Source organism: Thermobia domestica, chromosome 13 (genome assembly GCF_964235325.1).
Source record: "Thermobia domestica chromosome 13, izTheDome1.hap1.1, whole genome shotgun sequence".
In the NCBI taxonomy this organism is placed as follows: domain Eukaryota; kingdom Metazoa; phylum Arthropoda; class Insecta; order Zygentoma; family Lepismatidae; genus Thermobia; species Thermobia domestica.
The window spans coordinates 34,651,030-34,669,900 of NC_137466.1; the positions used below are offsets into that span (position 1 = coordinate 34,651,030).

The 18,871-nt window shown below is 37.6% G+C and overlaps 1 protein-coding gene across 1 annotated transcript in view; it reads right to left on the reverse strand.

Moving 5' to 3' along the window:
* LOC145668089 (uncharacterized) overlaps positions 1-12,223 on the reverse strand; it is a 428,593-nt gene extending 416,370 nt beyond the window's left edge. Inside the window, exon 1 of the mRNA XM_081735605.1 lies at positions 12,075-12,223. The gene's annotated coding sequence lies outside the window, so the exon portion shown is untranslated. The remainder of the gene's footprint in view (positions 1-12,074) is intronic.
* Positions 12,224-18,871: the final 6,648 nt, after the last annotated feature.

Sequence of the window (18,871 nt, forward strand, 5' to 3'; positions counted from 1 at the left end):
TCTAGAGTGTGCAGGAGTGAATAGAGCTAGTATGGATTAAGAGTCTTGACTTCTCAAGGACCATAATCAGTTTTCATTATATATCTGGGGTCTCTATGTAATCTAGAGTGGGCAGGAGTGAATAGTGCTAGTATGGATTAAGAGTTTTGACTTCTCAAGGACCATAAACAGTTTATATTATATATCTGGGGTCGTAGTTAATCTAGAGTGGGCAGGAGTGAAAAGAGCTAGTATGGATTAAGAGTATTGACTTCTCAAGGACCATAAACAGTTTTCGTTATATATGTGGGGTCTCTATGTAATCCAGAGTGGGCAGGAGTGAATAGAGGTAGTATGGATTAGGAGTCTTGACTTCTCAAGGACGATAATCAGTTTTCATTATATATCTGGGGTCTCTATGTAATCTAGAGTGGGCAGGAGTGAATAGAGCTAGTATGGATTAAGAGTCTTGACTTCTCAAGGACCATAATCAGTTTTCATTATATATCTGGGGTCTCTATGTAATCTAGAGTGGGCAGGAGTGAATAGAGCTAGTATGGATTAAGAGTCTTGACTTCTCAAGGACCATAAACAGTTTTCATTATATATCTGGGGTCCTATGTAATCTAGAGTGGGCAGGAGTGAATAGAGCTAGTATGGATTAGAAGTCTTGACTTCTCAAGGAGCATAAACAGTTTTCATTATATATGTGGGGTCTCTATGTAATCTAGAGTGTGCAGGAGTGAATAGAGCTAGTATGGATTAAGAGTCTTGACTTCTCAAGGACCATAAACAATTTTCATTATATATGTGGGGTCTCTATGCAATCTAGAGTGTGCAGCAGTGAATAGAGCTAGTATGGATTAAGAGTCTTGACTTCTCAAGGACCATAATCAGTTTTCATTATATATCTGGGGTCTCTATGTAATCTAGAGTGGGCAGGAGTGAATAGAGCTAGTATGAATTAAGAGTCTTGACTTCTCAAGGACCATAAACAGTTTTCATTATATATCTGGGGTCCTATGTAATCTAGAGCGGGCAGGAGTGAATAGAGCTAGTATGGATTAAGAGTTTTGACTTCTCAAGGACCATAAACAGTTTTCATTCCATATCTAGGGTCCTATGTAATCTAGAGTGGGCAGGAGTGAATAGAGCTAGTATGGATTAAGAGTCTTGACTTCTCAAGGACCATAAACTGTTTTCATTATACATCTGGGGTCCTATGTAATCTAGAGTGGGCAGGAGTGGATAGAGGTAGTATGGATTAAGAGTCTTGACTTCTCAAGGACCATAAACAGTTTTCATTATATATCTGGGGTCCTATGCAATCTAGAGTGGGCAGGAGTGAATAGAGGTAGTATGGATTAAGAGTTATGACTTCTCAAGGGCCATAAACAGTTTCCATTATATATCTGGGGTCCTATGTAATCTAGAGTGGGCAGGAGTGAATAGAGCTAGTATGGATTAAGAGTCTTGACTTCTCAAGGACCATAAACAATTTTCATTATATATGTGGGGTCTCTATGCAATCTAGAGTGTGCAGGAGTGAATAGAGCTAGTATGGATTAAGAGTCTTGACTTCTCAAGGACCATAATCAGTTTTCATTATATATCTGGGGTCTCTATGTAATCTAGAGTGGGCAGGAGTGAATAGAGCTAGTATGGATTAAGAGTCTTGACTTCTCAAGGACCATAAACAGTTTATATTATATATCTGGGGTCGTAGTTAATCTAGAGTGGGCAGGAGTGAATAGAGCTAGTATGGATTAAGAGTCTTGACTTCTCAAGGACAATAAACAGTTTTCATTATATATGTGGGGTCTCTATGTAATCTAGAGTGGGCAGGAGTGAATAGAGCTAGTATGGATTAAGAGTTTTGACTTCTCAAGGACCATAAACAGTTTTCATTATATATCTGGGGTCCTATGTAATCTAGAGTGGGTAGGAGTGAATAGAGCTAGTATGGATTAAGAGTCTTGACTTCTCAAGGGCCATAAACAGTTTTCATTATACATCTGGGGTCCTATGTAATCTAGAGTGGGCAGGAGTGAATAGAGGTAGTATGGATTAAGAGTCTTGACTTCTCAAGGACCATAAACAGTTTTCATTATATATCTGGGGTCCTATGGAATCTAGAGTTGGCAGGAGTGAATAGAGGTATTATGGATTAAGAGTTTTGACTTCTCAAGGACCATAAACAGTTTCCATTATATATCTGGGGTCCTATGTAATCTAGAGTGGGCAGGAGTGAATAGAGCTAGTATGGATTAAGAGTCTTGACTTCTCAAGGGCCATAAGCAGTTTTCATTATATATCTGGGGTCCTATGTAATCTAGAGTGGGCAGAAGTGAATAGAGCTAGTATGGATTAAGAGTCTTGACTTCTCAAGAGCCATAAGCAGTTTTCATTATATATCTGGAGTTCTATGTAATCTAGAGTGGGCAGGAGTGTATAGAGCTAGTATGGATTAAGAGTCTTGACTTCTCAAGGACCATAAACAGTTTTCATTATATATCTGGGGTCCTATGTAATCTAGAGTGGGCAGGAGTGAATAGAGGTAGTATGGATTAAGAGTTTTGACTTCTCCAGGGCCATAAACAGTTTTCATTATATATCTGGGGTCCTATGTAATCTAGAGTGGGCAGGAGTGAATAGAGCTAGTATGGATTAAGAGTCTTGACTTCTCAAGGACCATAATCAGTTTTCATTATATATCTGGGGTCTCTATGTAATCTAGAGTGGGCAGGAGTGAATAGAGCTAGTATGGATTAAGAGTTTTGACTTCTCAAGGACCATAATCAGTTTTCATTATATATCTGGGGTCTCTATGTAATCTAGAGTGGGCAGGAGTGAATAGAGCTAGTATGGATTAAGAGTCTTGACTTCTCAAGGACCATAAACAGTTTTCATTATATATCTGGGGTCCTATGTAATCTAGAGTGGGCAGGAGTGAATAGAGCTAGTATGGATTAAGAGTCTTGACTTCTCAAGGACCATAAACAGTTTATATTATATATCTGGGGTCGTAGTTAATCTAGAGTGGGCAGGAGTGAATAGAGCTAGTATGGATTAAGAGTCTTGACTTCTCAAGGACAATAAACAGTTTTCATTATATATGTGGGGTCTCTATGTAATCTAGAGTGGGCAGGAGTGAATAGAGCTAGTATGGATTAAGAGTTTTGACTTCTCAAGGACCATAAACAGTTTTCATTATATATCTGGGGTCCTATGTAATCTAGAGTGGGTAGGAGTGAATAGAGCTAGTATGGATTAAGAGTCTTGACTTCTCAAGGGCCATAAACAGTTTTCATTATATATCTGGGGTCCTATGTAATCTAGAGCGGGCAGGAGTGAATAGAGCTAGTATGGATTAAGAGTTTTGACTTCTCAAGGACCATAAACAGTTTTCATTCCATATCTAGGGTCCTATGTAATCTAGAGTGGGCAGGAGTGAATAGAGCTAGTATGGATTAAGAGTCTTGACTTCTCAAGGACCATAAACTGTTTTCATTATACATCTGGGGTCCTATGTAATCTAGAGTGGGCAGGAGTGAATAGAGGTAGTATGGATTAAGAGTCTTGACTTCTCAAGGACCATAAACAGTTTTCATTATATATCTGGGGTCCTATGCAATCTAGAGTTGGCAGGAGTGAATAGAGGTATTATGGATTAAGAGTTTTGACTTCTCAAGGACCATAAACAGTTTCCATTATATATCTGGGGTCCTATGTAATCTAGAGTGGGCAGGAGTGAATAGAGCTAGTATGGATTAAGAGTCTTGACTTCTCAAGGGCCATAAGCAGTTTTCATTATATATCTGGGGTCCTATGTAATCTAGAGTGGGCAGAAGTGAATAGAGCTAGTATGGATTAAGAGTCTTGACTTCTCAAGAGCCATAAGCAGTTTTCATTATATATCTGGAGTTCTATGTAATCTAGAGTGGGCAGGAGTGTATAGAGCTAGTATGGATTAAGAGTCTTGACTTCTCAAGGACCATAAACAGTTTTCATTATATATCTGGGGTCCTATGTAATCTAGAGTGGGCAGGAGTGAATAGAGGTAGTATGGATTAAGAGTTTTGACTTCTCCAGGGCCATAAACAGTTTTCATTATATATCTGGGGTCCTATGTAATCTAGAGTGGGCAGGAGTGAATAGAGCTAGTATGGATTAAGAGTCTTGACTTCTCAAGGACCATAATCAGTTTTCATTATATATCTGGGGTCTCTATGTAATCTAGAGTGGGCAGGAGTGAATAGAGCTAGTATGGATTAAGAGTTTTGATTTCTCAAGGACCATAAACAATTTTCATTATATATGTGGGGTCTCTATGTAATCTAGAGTGTGCAGGAGTGAATAGAGCTAGTATGGATTAAGAGTCTTGACTTCTCAAGGACCATAAACAGTTTTCATTATATATCTGGGGTCCTATGTAATCTAGAGTGGGCAGGAGTGAATAGAGCTAGTATGGATTAAGAGTCTTGACTTCTCAAGGACCATAAACAGTTTTCCTTATATGTGTGGGGTCTCTATGTAATCTAGAGTGGGTAGGAGTGAATAGAGCTAGTATGGATTAAGAGTCTTGACTTCTCAAGGACCATAAACAATTTTCATTATATATCTGGGGTCCTATGCAATCTAGAGTGGGCAGGAGTGAATAGAGGTAGTATGGATTAAGAGTTTTGACTTTTCAAGGACCATAAACAGTTTTCATTATATATCTGGGGTCTCTATGTAATCTAGAGTGGGCAGGAGTGAATAGAGCTAGTATGGATTAAGAGCTTCTATTCAACATGGGCCATAATACTACTAATCATATAGCTGGGGTCTGTGAAGAGAATGGATAGAGCTGGTGTGGGTTAAGAACTTTGATTTAACATGAGCTCTAAACACTTTTCATTCTATATATAATGAAAAGTGTTTATAGCCCATGTTAAATCAAAATTCTTAACCCACATATATCTTGGGTCTATGAAATTCTTTGGAAAACGACAAGTACATTAATGCAGCTGTAACGATGAAAGTTTCATTAGCATATTAAAGTGCTAATTTATTACATTAATAATCAAAAACTTCACAAGGAACTCTAATATCAATATAATAGATTACAACAAGTTATGCCCATGACATTTTTATCGTTAAAGCTGCAATAACTAATATCTTGATTACTTTGAAATGTTGCGTCATTTTTCAATAAATAAATAAATAAAAATAAAAAATAAAATAAAAAATCATAGACTCGAGATGAAGTTATAACGAAAAGTATTTATGGTCTATGTTAAATGGAAGCTCTTAATCCATACTATTTGTATTCACTTCTACTCACTCTCAACTTCGTAGATCTGAGATACATATAATGAAAATGCTTGTGGCTCATGTTAAATCAGGGATGCAAATAACCACTCGCCCACTCGCCCGGGGCAAGTGGTTCATCAGTGCGGGCGAGTATCATACCGAAGGTAAGCAAATGGTTTCTATTGTGGGATTTGGGCTAGTAGATTTTTCCTTGCACTAATAAAACTTTGTTGTTTATTTGCATCCCTGTGTTAAATAGAAGTTTTTAATTCATACTAGCTGTATATTCTCTTGTTTCCTGTTAGTCTGGAGGAATCGTTGTTCATGCCGGGTGTCCTGTGCGTCCATTATATGTAAAACTGATAGAAAATACTAGTATTGACAGCTTTTAATGATATTTTTTCCTCCATATATTAAATTCAGAGACATAATAGTATTTGTTAGGTTGGGCAAATTATAATATTTCATACTCGGAGAAAGAGGACTGAAATTGTGAGTTTTTATTTAAATAATTTCTGAGGGTTTAGGGTTACTTATGTCGGACTCATTTACCTGATAACGCAATTATAAGTACAGATGCATCTATCTAGGTAATTAAATCTTGTAAGTTTCAAGGAAGTGAACAATGCATTTAACCAATGGCGTTATTTGGGTCTTCAGGGGTGCCAATTACCCCCCTGCGTTTGAAATGGAACGGAATTTCTAGTTTAACGTCCCACCACGTTTAGGAATAGGGTATGGGAGTCGGTGATGTTGATAATGAATGAAATGGTGGAATGAAAAAAGTGGGAAGAAACGAGTAAACCGCGAGGAAACCCACACACAACGCGTTTGTCACCACGAAGTTCACTTGACATGAGCAGAAGGGACCTCATGCAGCAGAAGTGAGCGCTCTACCACTGAGCAACATCGAGCCTTCTCAGTTTGAGTTAGGCTATGTATACATTTTAATCAATAAGATAATATATTAAGGCAGGGGTTTTCAAACTTTTTGCAGTTAAGGCTCCCCTCAAGTACCAAAATCTGAATACGCCTCCTCTGTCAAAAATGAAATGTGTCACCAACATAAATACACATGCCCATTAAAAAAAAAAGAAGTATCACCGTGATAAACTGTTTCATTTGTTAATCACTAATGGAAATATCTCATTAACACAAGTGATCTATATTGTACACACTGGCTAAATCTTTTAATATTATTGGCCGGTGTTAATAATTATAAATTGTGGTAAGACAGATATTTATGTTAAAATTTAAAAATACGAACAGAGAGGTAATTTAAATAATAAAAACCGGCACATTTAAATGTTGAGCAAAGTCAATGGGATGTATGACCTTGTTTGGGTCACACAATTTAATAAATCTCGGCAAATATTTTGAAATGGCAAGACGCAAGACGGTTTCGACTAATGAAAATAAAACAAATAACACTATTTGTGAATGGCAGTACTACTTTAGAAAAGATTAGAACTCAAGAATCGTCACTCCCCCCCCCCTCCAAAAAAATACAGAAAATTAAGAGAAGAAAAATTCATCTCTCATGGCATCAAGCGAAATTCCAGAGACATTTAAGAAAACATACTATACTATGGAGATAAAGTAGATCGTTAGTGGCCATCTATCAAGCATTATACACGTATAAGCCAAAGGTGAAAGGGTCATCTCTGATCGTATATGAAACAGAAGTGATACAAAGACTTAATCCACTATGTATTACTAAAGAAGAAGGGTGCAGACTTAAGTATGAGTGTTGCATCACACCCTTACTACAAAAGTGCCAGAGTAAATCTCATTTGAAAGTGTTGGTAATACATTCACTTTAATGTTATTCACTAGTAAAACTAGCGCTCTCGTGCAGTTTCTAGAAAAGATAGAGCCATGATTCTTATATTGACGGATAGACGGTAGGCTCACTAATCCGAATATATACATAACTTAAAATTGACAATTTTTGAGTTGTGTCCCTTTTGTAGCAAGGGTGCGATATGTTCCTTTCTGGGATTATTTTTTTAATCTTCGCGCCTTCGCTGACAACTTTCGGCCCCTCCCCAGGGCGGCGCGCCGCACAATTTGAAAACCCCTGTATTAACGAAAAGAATGAAAATCTACTTGTATCGGAATGTCTTGTTTCATCTCTCCCTTCCCCAAAAGCAAAACTCAAAATGGTCCTGGCGGCATGGTTTCTCAACGGTAGAGCGCTTACATCTGGTGTGTGGGGTCTCTGGTTCAATCCCCGGCCAAGTACGTTTGTGGTGGACAACATCGTGCTCGTGGGTTTTCTCGGGATACCATTGTTTCCTCCCACAACCTCATTCCATTAATTCTTCCATCATCATGCACTTGCTCCCTTAGCCTACGGGCATAATCGTAAGATGTTACACTGAAAAATTTCATTTCATTTAAAATGTTTTCAATTCATAACTGTTAGAACAAGACCGTTGAGTTGAGTAGTACAGAGGATATCGATTCTGAATTGGAGGATAGAGTATTCACATGCGAAAACCTTATGTTCCTAAGAAGGAAAATGAAATGAAATCTTTTAGTTTTACGTCCCATGGTTATGCCGGTGAGGCTAGAGACGATGATGATGAGTAATGAATGAAATGGTGGAATGAAGAAAGTGGAAAGAAACGGGAGAACCCGAGGAAACCCGCGCACACGGTGTTTGTCCACCACAAAGTTCACTTGGCGGGGACTGGGATCGAACCCGGGACCCCAAGCACCAGAGATGAACGCTCTACCACTGAGCCACCGCGGCCCCCTGTTTCTAAGAAGGAATCCAGATAGGTTGACATTCAAAACTTCTGAAGAAATTCGACTCAATGTAAGAAGAAAATAGAAAGATCAACTTATATTACATTTAACTTAAACGGGAAATTTACATGAATATTGAATTTATAACAATTGTTATAAATCATAATTACAATATTTTGGCTTCACGTGGCTATTCATTATGATGATAATAATGATGTATTATGTAAAAAAAAAAATATATTAATAACAACAGTAAAAAGAATGAGAGTCTAAATCCTTAGGAATAGACAGTAGAGAATAGCGCTCTTGTCGTGTTCATTTGCTACTAATGGTAAATCTAATTTATGGGCATCCTTTTGATTGACAGGTAGAATGGCGCTTGTTGCAGAGTCTGAAGAGCAAATCAATAACATGTTAGAAAACCTGAAGAAGGTCAAGAATATGGGATGAGAATAAATGTTAAAAAGACAAAAGCCATGGTGATTGGAACGAAGGGGTCGGTGTCTAATATAGAAGTAGGAGGGGAGAAAATAAAACATGTGACTAGTACCTGGGTAGTATTATTACTGGGTAGTATTATTCGATACCTGGGTAGTATTATTACTGGGTAGTATTATTCGATACCTGGGTAGTATTATTACTGGGTAGTATTATTCGATACCTGGGTAGTATTATTACTGATGATATGAAATGTGAACGTCAAATAAAAGCAAGTATAGGAATGATTAAAGAAGTCTTTAGGAGGAAGAAAAGTCTATTTTGTGGGACCTTGAACAAAGACGTAAGAAAAATTCTCATAAACTGCTTCATGTGGAGTATTGTGCTGTATGGGTTAGAAACATCGACATTACGAGAAAATGATGAAAAACAACTAGAAGCTATCGAAATGTGGGTGTGGAGAAGAATGGAGAGAATTAGCTGGGGTCGAGTGGAAAACGAATGAGAGGTTGTTAGAGATGGTGAGGGAGAAAAGAACAATTTTAGGCATTATTAAAAGGAAGAAACTGGTTGGGACATTAACTAAGAAGTAACTTATTATGAGGGACGTGTTAGAGGATATGGTGGCAGGAAATAGAGGAAGAGGACGAAGGAGACTACAATTGATGGATCACATCAAAACAGAAAATTGAAAACAAAGAGGTTCGCGGAAGACCTGGAGCATGGAAGCTTCTCAGTTGCGGCAAGTGACCTGCCAATAGTGCCAGAATACCTATGATGATGATGATGATTTTGATTGACTAAGTACGTAATATCTAACTGTACAGACTTTTTGCAACAGTTTCTGTAAAGCTACGAGATTATCTTTAATCAAATATGTGCAAAATCATTTCGCAGATGTTTTGATTACCTTCACAAATAAATGTATTTTCTCTAATAATTTAAAGTCATTAATTAAGTTTCGTCACCGTTTATCATACGGATAAAAACATTCACTAATAGATGTTTAACTTTCCTCTGCAGGATTCAAACTTTTGAGACGCTAATCTACTGATATTAAAGTAAAATTTGAAGCCGTATTTTGATTTTTACTGAGTCTTTTTTGCTCCCACCAGTTATCGAACCTGAGACAGTACAGGCACTGATATCACGAATAGCACATACGCTTAGTAGAATATAAATGCATAAGATAGGCAAAAGGTTAGTTACTCCTATGGAAATTATGCGAAGGATGCAAAGAAGCCTCTAGATTAGAACGGTGTCGGAAAGAGACCTTTGGTGGAAGCTAATAGCAGATGAGTGAATAATGCAAAGTAGGATCTTATGAAGGCAGTTCACAATGATTTTGAGTGAACTGACATGAAACAGGAAATAAATCTTTCAGTTTAACGTCTCACGATTATGCCCTTTAGGCTAAGGAAAATGCTGGTTAATGATAATGGAAGAATTGCTGGAATAAGAAAGCGAGAGAAAAGGGGAGTACCCCAAGAAAATCCAAGGAAACGATGTTGTCCACCACACCTGGCCGGGGATCGAACCAGAGATAATACGAACCAGAGGTAAGCACTCTTCCATTGAGCCACCGTGCCCCCAATTGAAACAGGAAAGAATACAGCAGCCAAAATTTGTTTCTCTAGCGATGGATCTTCATGTTTCTTAAACACGAATTAATTAATCTCACTCTGTAGATTATATTAATGTTCAAACTTGTTGAACTTTAATGTTCGTTTTCAGTACCGAGGTTATGTAAGATAAGAACCTACAATTTAAGATGGAATCCGAATCACTGTAATGCGTTCATTGCTCCCACACTGGCAAACGAACTCAGAATCCTGTACACCAAAAGCGTGCGCGGAGCGCTCCGGAAAGACTGTCTTCTAGTTTACAGAAGGCTATGATAAACAGAATCGCTTAATGATGAATTCATAATAAAATGACCATAATAAAATTCAAGGATAGAAATCTTACAATAAATAATAATAACTTATATTATGATTATTATTTAGACGAGGTGGATCATATTCCACACAAAACATTCTGTGCATCATCATAATAAAATGGTTAGTGTTCTCCTGGAGACCTAGGTTCGATTCCAGACACAAATAAGATAATAAAGATTAAGTGAATAGATAAATGTTTCAGTTTAACTTTCCACGATTATGCCCTTTAGGTTAAGGAAAACGGATGAATAAAGCAAATGAATAATGATGGAGGAATTGGTAGAAAATGAAATGAAATCTTTGAGTATTACGTCCCACGCTTATGCCGGTTAGACTAAAGGAGACGGTGATTATGAGAAATGAATGAAATGGTGGAATGAAGAAAGTGGGAGGAAACGGGAGAACCCCGAGAAAACCCATGCACACGGTGTTTGTCCACCACAAAGTTCACTTGGCGGGAGCAGGGTTTGAACCCGGGACCTCAAGCACCAGAGGTAAACGCTCTACCACTGAGCCACCGCGGCCCCAAGAAATTGGTAGAATGACAATGTGTGAGAAACGGAGTACCCCCAATAAAACTCACGGAGAAGAGCAGGAAGCTTATTTGGCAGGGGATCGAAGAAGGAACCTCCCACACGGGGGTAAGCGCTCTACCACTGAGCCACCGTACCTCCCCTATCCCCAGGTGCGAATAAATGTTCATCCGATTCCACGTTAAAGCAGTATTTCCATACTAGTATAGCACCGGTACAAAAAAAGTAATACTACAATCAAAGTATAGAAAGGCATCTTCTCCAAATAAACCTTTCTATAGTTTCATTAATATTTCATTTCAGTAAATATGAAATAAATCAGAAATTTAATGATCTCGTCTTCAGTCGTTTCCTGTTTTCTGGAGTCTTCTCAGAGCGAACACTGCCACGGCACAAAAGAGGAGAGAAATCAAATTTCCAATCTTAGAATAAAATGTTTCCGCAGTGAGAAAGTTTAAAACCAGTGAGGTGTAGTAGCATTGTATTTTGTTATTCCTCTCATGATAAGTGGCGGAACTCCCGGTGTTTCCCCTCACCTCTCTGGAATACTCCCACACGTACAGTCAATCGATAAGAACGGTTGAGATTATACATGCTTCAATAAACGTCAACCTTAGTTCACCCTATCCTAAAGGGGACTGAAATTGTTATTTAGCTATCTGATTAACTGTAAAGATTGTGTTATGTGTGTTCATATGAAATATTTCCTATTTTCCGTAAGAAACTGATAACTTACTTCTTTATTGGCGCCTATTTTAAAGGAAAGAGACGCAAGGATCATCAAGATAGCGAACAACCAGTAGGGAGACGATGCAGAAATTATCTTTCATCTAAGGACAATAGCTTTCTTATAAATTTTCGACAAAAACTTCCAAAAATAATTTCACATACGCAACTGTTTTTTCTAAGCCAGAATATATCTGGCAAGAACAGTTACAAATATTTACGAAATATATAAAAATTCCAAAATATTTAAAATCTTTTTTTAAAAAAAATGTCAAAATTGATACTATTGGAGCAAAAAAATAATAATCAATTAAGAACAATTTTCCTATAATTATGTCTATAAAGTAATAAATATTATTTTCTTAACATATAAAAGAAGTACACATGGAATTTGTACTTTAATATTTACCTGTTAAATCTTTTTGCGTGAAAGTGATGTAGAGCCCCAGGGTAATATGTCAACCACAGTGTACCACCACTTTGCACTTGGCGGCTCCTGTTGGATGCTGGCTGCTGTAAGCTTTGGCCACTCCCTCATTGAAATCCTTTGGTTGAAGCGCCGTATTGATTTTGCTTACTTCCTAGATGGCGTTAGCAAAACAAAAGAAAAAGAAACAAATACACTGCAGCAGCAGAGGACTTATAAGTTTCAAGTGCACTGATGTAGCGCTGCAGAGCTTGTAACCGAAGCTGCTGACCTCTAGCGGTGCAAATTGTAACTTGCAGATGATGGATTTGCTTAGCTGATGAATGAATGTGCAATGTACTTTCCTCTTCTCCCGTGCAATCACACGTTAAGTCCTCATTATCACCAAGGCAGGGTATAAGCTTCTTAAGGCTGTTGCTACCTCTTCGCCAACTCGAGTTTTCCCCTATCTAATAACATTGGAACTTTTTTCGAATTTTTCTCAGTAAGCAATGAACAAATCCCTACAAAAATTTGCATGGAGTCAGGTCAATAATAAAGGATTCCTTATATGAGCTTATAATTTTACTAAAAGCCTCCAATTAAGTTATTCATTTCCCCCTTTTTTTTCATGTGAAAATTTGCAACAGTGCGATCTCTCTTTCTTCCTGTTTGTGTTAGCAGCGTGCGAGAAATTCGGGCTAGCCATTTAAAACAGGTTTTAAAACTCTGTCCATAACGCATCTGCGGAATGAATGTTTCTAGCCCTGTCGCCTTTTTCGAGGACAGATTTATGGCACTCACAAGGGAACCTTCCGAAAATGATAGTTGCAGTGAAAGATATGGCCTATGCCAATTGAAAGAGCTGTAACAGAGATGAGCATTCCCAAAAAATTAGCTGCCCATAGCAATAGGTTCAAGAAATATAAAGGGTGGAAGTTCGGGAAACAGCAAGGTTGGACAAGGGGGAAAAGTGCAAATTCCGCAAAAAAGGGGGGGCACGGCAAAATACAATGCTGGCAAGTGATGTATAGAACGAGACTCGCCACAATAGGGAACAAATGAAAGCCACCAGTAGGGTTAACAGTGTTGCCAACTGCAATGAAAAGTACATGTTTTCCAAAGAGCACTATATGAATTGAGTGCAATATTCAGTGTCATGTAGAACATAAGTTATGACGTGTATAATCAGTGCTACAATCTAACAAAAGAAAATAGAAAAAACAGAAGTACGAAAAATACGGAAAAGACGAAGTTGGCCATAATGCGCCACATTTGATCACGAGCTGTGCATATTAGAATGAACAAAACAAGAAGCACCAACTATGCAGGAAACCGACGTACCTAGACTCGAAAAGGAAAACTAGTTCCAAAGTTGGCAGCACTGGCCATGAAAATCCAGACAAGTCTAATATAGTTAGGCCACTCGCTTGACAAAAAGAAAATTCCGGCAACAGGCATCACTCGGAATGCATCAATACTAGAGTGATTGAGGCAATGCGAAGTCGGGGAACATGAAATCGTTGGGTTGAGCCAACAACCTATAATAGAAGTAAACATTATGTCATGGTTGGGTCGTATGTGGGAATATACAGGGTGTCCCACCAAACTTTGTGACCTGAAAGATTTGAGAAACAAACAAAAATGTGACGGATCCAGTTGTGCATGAAGCCAGTTGCTATATGAAGCATGTTTTTAAAATAGCCGCCACAAATATATGTTGTGTCTAAACATGGTATCGAACATTGTGATCTCAAATTGCTGCGAAGCGAAAAGAGATGTTGCAAATCCAATTGCACAGGAATGTACTCATGTCGAGGGCCAATAAAACTTTGTAAGAAGCAAGTCCCCAGGGTCCTCATCATAAGACTCGAGGGGTCAACCGCAACATTTCAAATGGGAACAGGGGGCGGATGATATTTCTCTGGATAGATACAACACCGCCTATAAGAAACATTTGCCATATGAAGCACGGGTTTCAAAATGGCCGCCAAAAATGCACGTTGTTCTTGTCACCGAGTAGATATTTTTGGCGGCCATTTTGAAATCCCATATAATAAATATTTCTGATATGCGTTGTTGCATATTCCATGATTTATCGAAAGAAATATAACTCGACCGATGGTGCTATTTGAAAGTTTGAAGTTGGCCCCTGGGACCCTATGATGGGGTACTTGGGGGCACTTGCGTCTTACAGAAGTTTCTCGCCCGCTGACATGGGTACATTCCTGCACAGCTGGATGTGTCACATTTTTTTCGCTTTGAAACTATTTCAGTCACAGAGTTAGGTGGGACACTCTGGATACATCATATAGGCGGTGATAGTACTGCAGACAGCAACACACAGCAGATCAAGCCTTTGATTATGTTTGCTTTCTACTGGTGTGGATATGAGATAGAAAGACCACCAAAGGTTCCGACATCTCTAGAGTACTGTTTCGAGACATTCACAGGCGATCATTGTACCATGTATGACGGATTGGCAGTATTCCGCTGTGCTCACTGCAAATGTATCTTCTGTTTGGACCATTGTCTCATCGAACAATTGCACGTACAATGTGGACGAGCATGTAATAGTACAAATGATGCGAAGGCTAATGCCTCTTGCCGAAATTTTCTTTTTGTGAAGCGAGTGGCCTAACTATATTAGACTTGTCTGGATTTTCATGGCCAGTGCTGCCAACTTTGGAACTAGTTTTCCTTTTCGAGTCTAGGTACGTCGGTTTCCTGCATAGTTGGTGCTTCTTGTTTTGTTCATTCTAATATGCACAGCTCGTGATCAAATGTGGCGCATTATGGCCAACTTCGTCTTTTCCGTATTTTTCGTACTTCTGTTTTTTCTATTTTCTTTTGTTAGATTGTAGCACTGATTATACACGTCATAACTTATGTTCTACATGACACTGAATATTGCACTCAATTCATATAGTGCTCTTTGGAAAACATGTACTTTTCATTGCAGTTGGCAGCACTGTTAACCCTACTGGTGGCCTTCATTTGTCCCCTATTGTGGCAAGTCTCTTTCTATACATCACTTGTCAGCATTGTATTTTGCCGTGCCCCCTTTTTTTTATTTTGCAGAATTTGCACTTTTCCCCCTTGTCCAACCTTGCTGTTTCCCGAACTTCCACCCCTTATATTTCTTGAACCTATTGCTATGGGCAGCTAATTTTTTGGGAATGCTCATCTCTGTTACAGCTCTTTCAATTGGCATAGGCCATATCTTTCACTGCAACTATCATTTTCGGAAGGTTCCCTTGTGAGGAAGAGTGGGCGCTCTTTATTTTCTTTGCTGAACCTATTGCTTTTAGTATATTCGTCCAGTCTTATTGGAAGTTTTTGTGGTTACTTTCAAATCTAGCAAGGTGCCTCTTGCATCTCGTGTATTTCAGTCTTAGATTTAGTGATTGGTTATACAAATATAAATTAACAGACGGCTGTGATACCAGATCAATCTCCTGTGTGAAATAATAATAATAATAATAATAATAATAATAATAATAATAATAATAATAATAATAATAATAATAATAATAATTATTATTATTATTATTATTATTATTATTATTATTATTATTATTATTATTATTATTATTATTATTATTATTATTATTATTATTATAGGGAATCCGTGGAACAAGAGCCTGTAAGGAGCAGGGAATCTCGGTGCGGCTTTGACACTAGTAACCTAGTTAAAATGTGAGGTCACCACATTGGTTCTCCCTTGCCGGTAATGCTCGTTTCCCTGCCGCCTTTAGCGTGGGAGATCCTTATTCGATTCCCGGCGGAGCTCACGTGGTTCGGAATCCACGTTAATCAGTAGTCTCGTTTCATATAGCCTCGCTGCTGAAAGGGACGTTAAAATCAATTCATTGTTTCCGTGCCGACACCAGTTGGGTTTTCACATTGAATATACTAGTGCTTTTTCACTTTTGTATCCTCACGGAAACAGGTAAACCAGTTAAGGTAGCATTTTGAACTAATAATTATAATTATAATATGTATCGCTTTAACAACTTTGAATACTATTAGAGAATTTTTATGCTAAATAGTAATCATTTTTTTTTTACCACATGCGAAGAAAATTTAGAAATAAGCTTTCTTTTGTTACACAAATTTGTTCTTAGCGTGAATGCTGTCGAATTCTATTCCTAGTGATGACAGATTTTTCGGTATTGATTCAGTATCGCGAATCAATTGGCAAATTGAGGAACTGACCACACATTACCCTTCTTACAGAGCGCATTTGTAGGAGAAAGTGAACTGTGGTATCAGGGATTCCTTTATTACACAAGAAAGACATCTATACATAATGAAATAGGTATTTTTAATGTAGATACAAATATCATTTTCTATTATTATAACTTTTCGAAATATGAATAGGGATTTATCTCTTGGTTACAGAATATAGTGTAATCTGATAATAATAACCTTGAAACTTACGCATTCTACACATGGAATATTTATTTCCAAACGGTGGAAGTGAAATTTCATATATGGCTACAACACATACAGTATTATACAAATAGTACAACCAGAGTTGGCGTGGGCCAATGAAAACTTGACCCACGACCCACTGACCCACCACCCACCTTGACCCACCGTGACCCACCACCCACCATGAACCACTGTCATCTACTGTGACCTACTCTGACTCACCAAAATCATCGTCATCAACTCTGAACACGATCCACGGCCTCTTCTGTACTGACTAAAGAGTTTACACTTGTAATAAAACAAGACTGTGAAATTGTCACTAATCGGAGTTTGAATTTCTAGTCAATCGCTCAGACACCACTCTGTTACAATAACGGTGGATCTGACCTTTACGGTATAATATGGTAAAGTTTTTGTCAGTGAGGACATTGAAACAGTCCGAGCAGTGGCGTATTTACGATTTTGTTTTCGGGGGGCTTTGCCTGAAAATGTGAAAATTCTGCAAGATATTTCATGTACCGTACTTTACTATAGTAAGATTTCGGGGGGCTTAAGCCCGGAATCCCCCCCTAAATACGCCACTGAGTCCGAGGTGGAGGGAAATTTGTGTGTGCCTAAAATATACTTGTACTAAGAGAGTATTCTTGCAAATGTTAATTTCTCAACGCATTCCAAAAGAAACTCCTATTCGCAGGAAAATACCCCTGTACAATATGGAAAAAGTTATGGTTTCTCAGTTCACAGTATTTTTCTCACAAAAGACTTGAAAAATCAGTTTTTCATAGTGTATAAAGGTTCTCGGGTACCCTATGTGAGAGCATCTCCATAAAGTATGCTCATAATTGTAATTTGTATAATCACTAAAAACACCACGTTAAAATTAAGTTACAAATATGCATAATTGCAATTATTATGAATATTTATTCAAAGTGGTTTACCTAAAACAAAGAAGAGACTTAGTAAAAATTAGGTACAAAGTTGAATAACACAAATAAGCAATTAGTAATACAAGTATACATTTTCCATAATTCGTAATTTTCCATCTTAAAACAAATCTGAAATTGTGTTTATTTCCTGTTGGTAACTTTTTCGTGGTAAATCATCCGCAGCGGAATGATGTCCATCCTTGAGCCAAGAAATAACTAGCTCGTCTACTTTGAGCTTGTCTAGCGGTAGGCCATTAACATTGATGAACAACAAGTTAGACAATGTTTGAGCACTTAGTCTATTTCTAATATCAGTCATCTGTAAATTCATAAGGGAAAATCCCCGTTCGCACTCTGTCGTGGAAATTTATAATACTTCTACCCGATTTCTGCAACTCTTCATCGACAATCTACGTAAGTCTGAAAACGATTTTTCTTGGTCAGTTTTGAAATACTCAGGAATAAGTATCATCTCTCTTTCACCATACAACATCTTTTCCATATTGACCATGTCAGTTAGCAATGTCGACTCATGGAGAACAGAAACTTCATCTACCACGCCTTCGATAGGGAATAAATTATCAATTAAAGTCTGATAAACTGATGATTTCTTATTTGTTTATAAATTTAATTTTTGTAATTACACATGAAGGTTTGATGCCATTACCAAGTTCTCTTCCACGTCTAGAAAGCGAAAGGGAACGAGGTTCCTGGAAAGTGTTCAGAGGTGAATGGGAATTTCCCTCCTTCTTCCCCTTCAATTAAAACACTGATGTTTGCCATGTCCCAAATTACGATGAATTTCAATTTAATTATCATAGTATAATTATTTCCTTGTTGAATTATCGATACTTTTCAGTGGAAAAAAGGATGAAATTTGAAAGTTCCAAATCAAGGTAAGTAGACCAACGTAAAGGGGGAAAAAGTGTAAAATTTTCCATATAATTATGCGTACAATCCAAACCTAAAATTTCCATGTAATTAAGCTTACAGTACAAATTTTATGCCTATTTTTCTCATAACTTTATGGGTTGATTGCCCTGTGCTGTAAGCGCTCCATATAATAAACATAAGCTTCAGCAATTATTATAGTAGAAAGTAATGGATATATGAAACCAAGCACTGTATTTTTTGTTTCTGATTTTTTTCTAAATAACATCGATCGTTTCCGATCATTTTTACAAACCAATTCACTAAAAATTTTCCATATATAGAAAGTACCCCCCCCCCCCATAATTGAAGAATTAAAAAAAATGCTAGGACATATTCTGTTTATTTTCAATAAAGAGTTAATACACTGAATTTCAGCTCCGTAAGTTTAACGGCGTGCGAGATACTATTATTTTTTTTCACAAAAATTCGGATCCTCACTACCTCCTTAGAGTATTATGCATTATAATGAAAGCAATATAACATCTCAATTTGGATTGAGGCCTA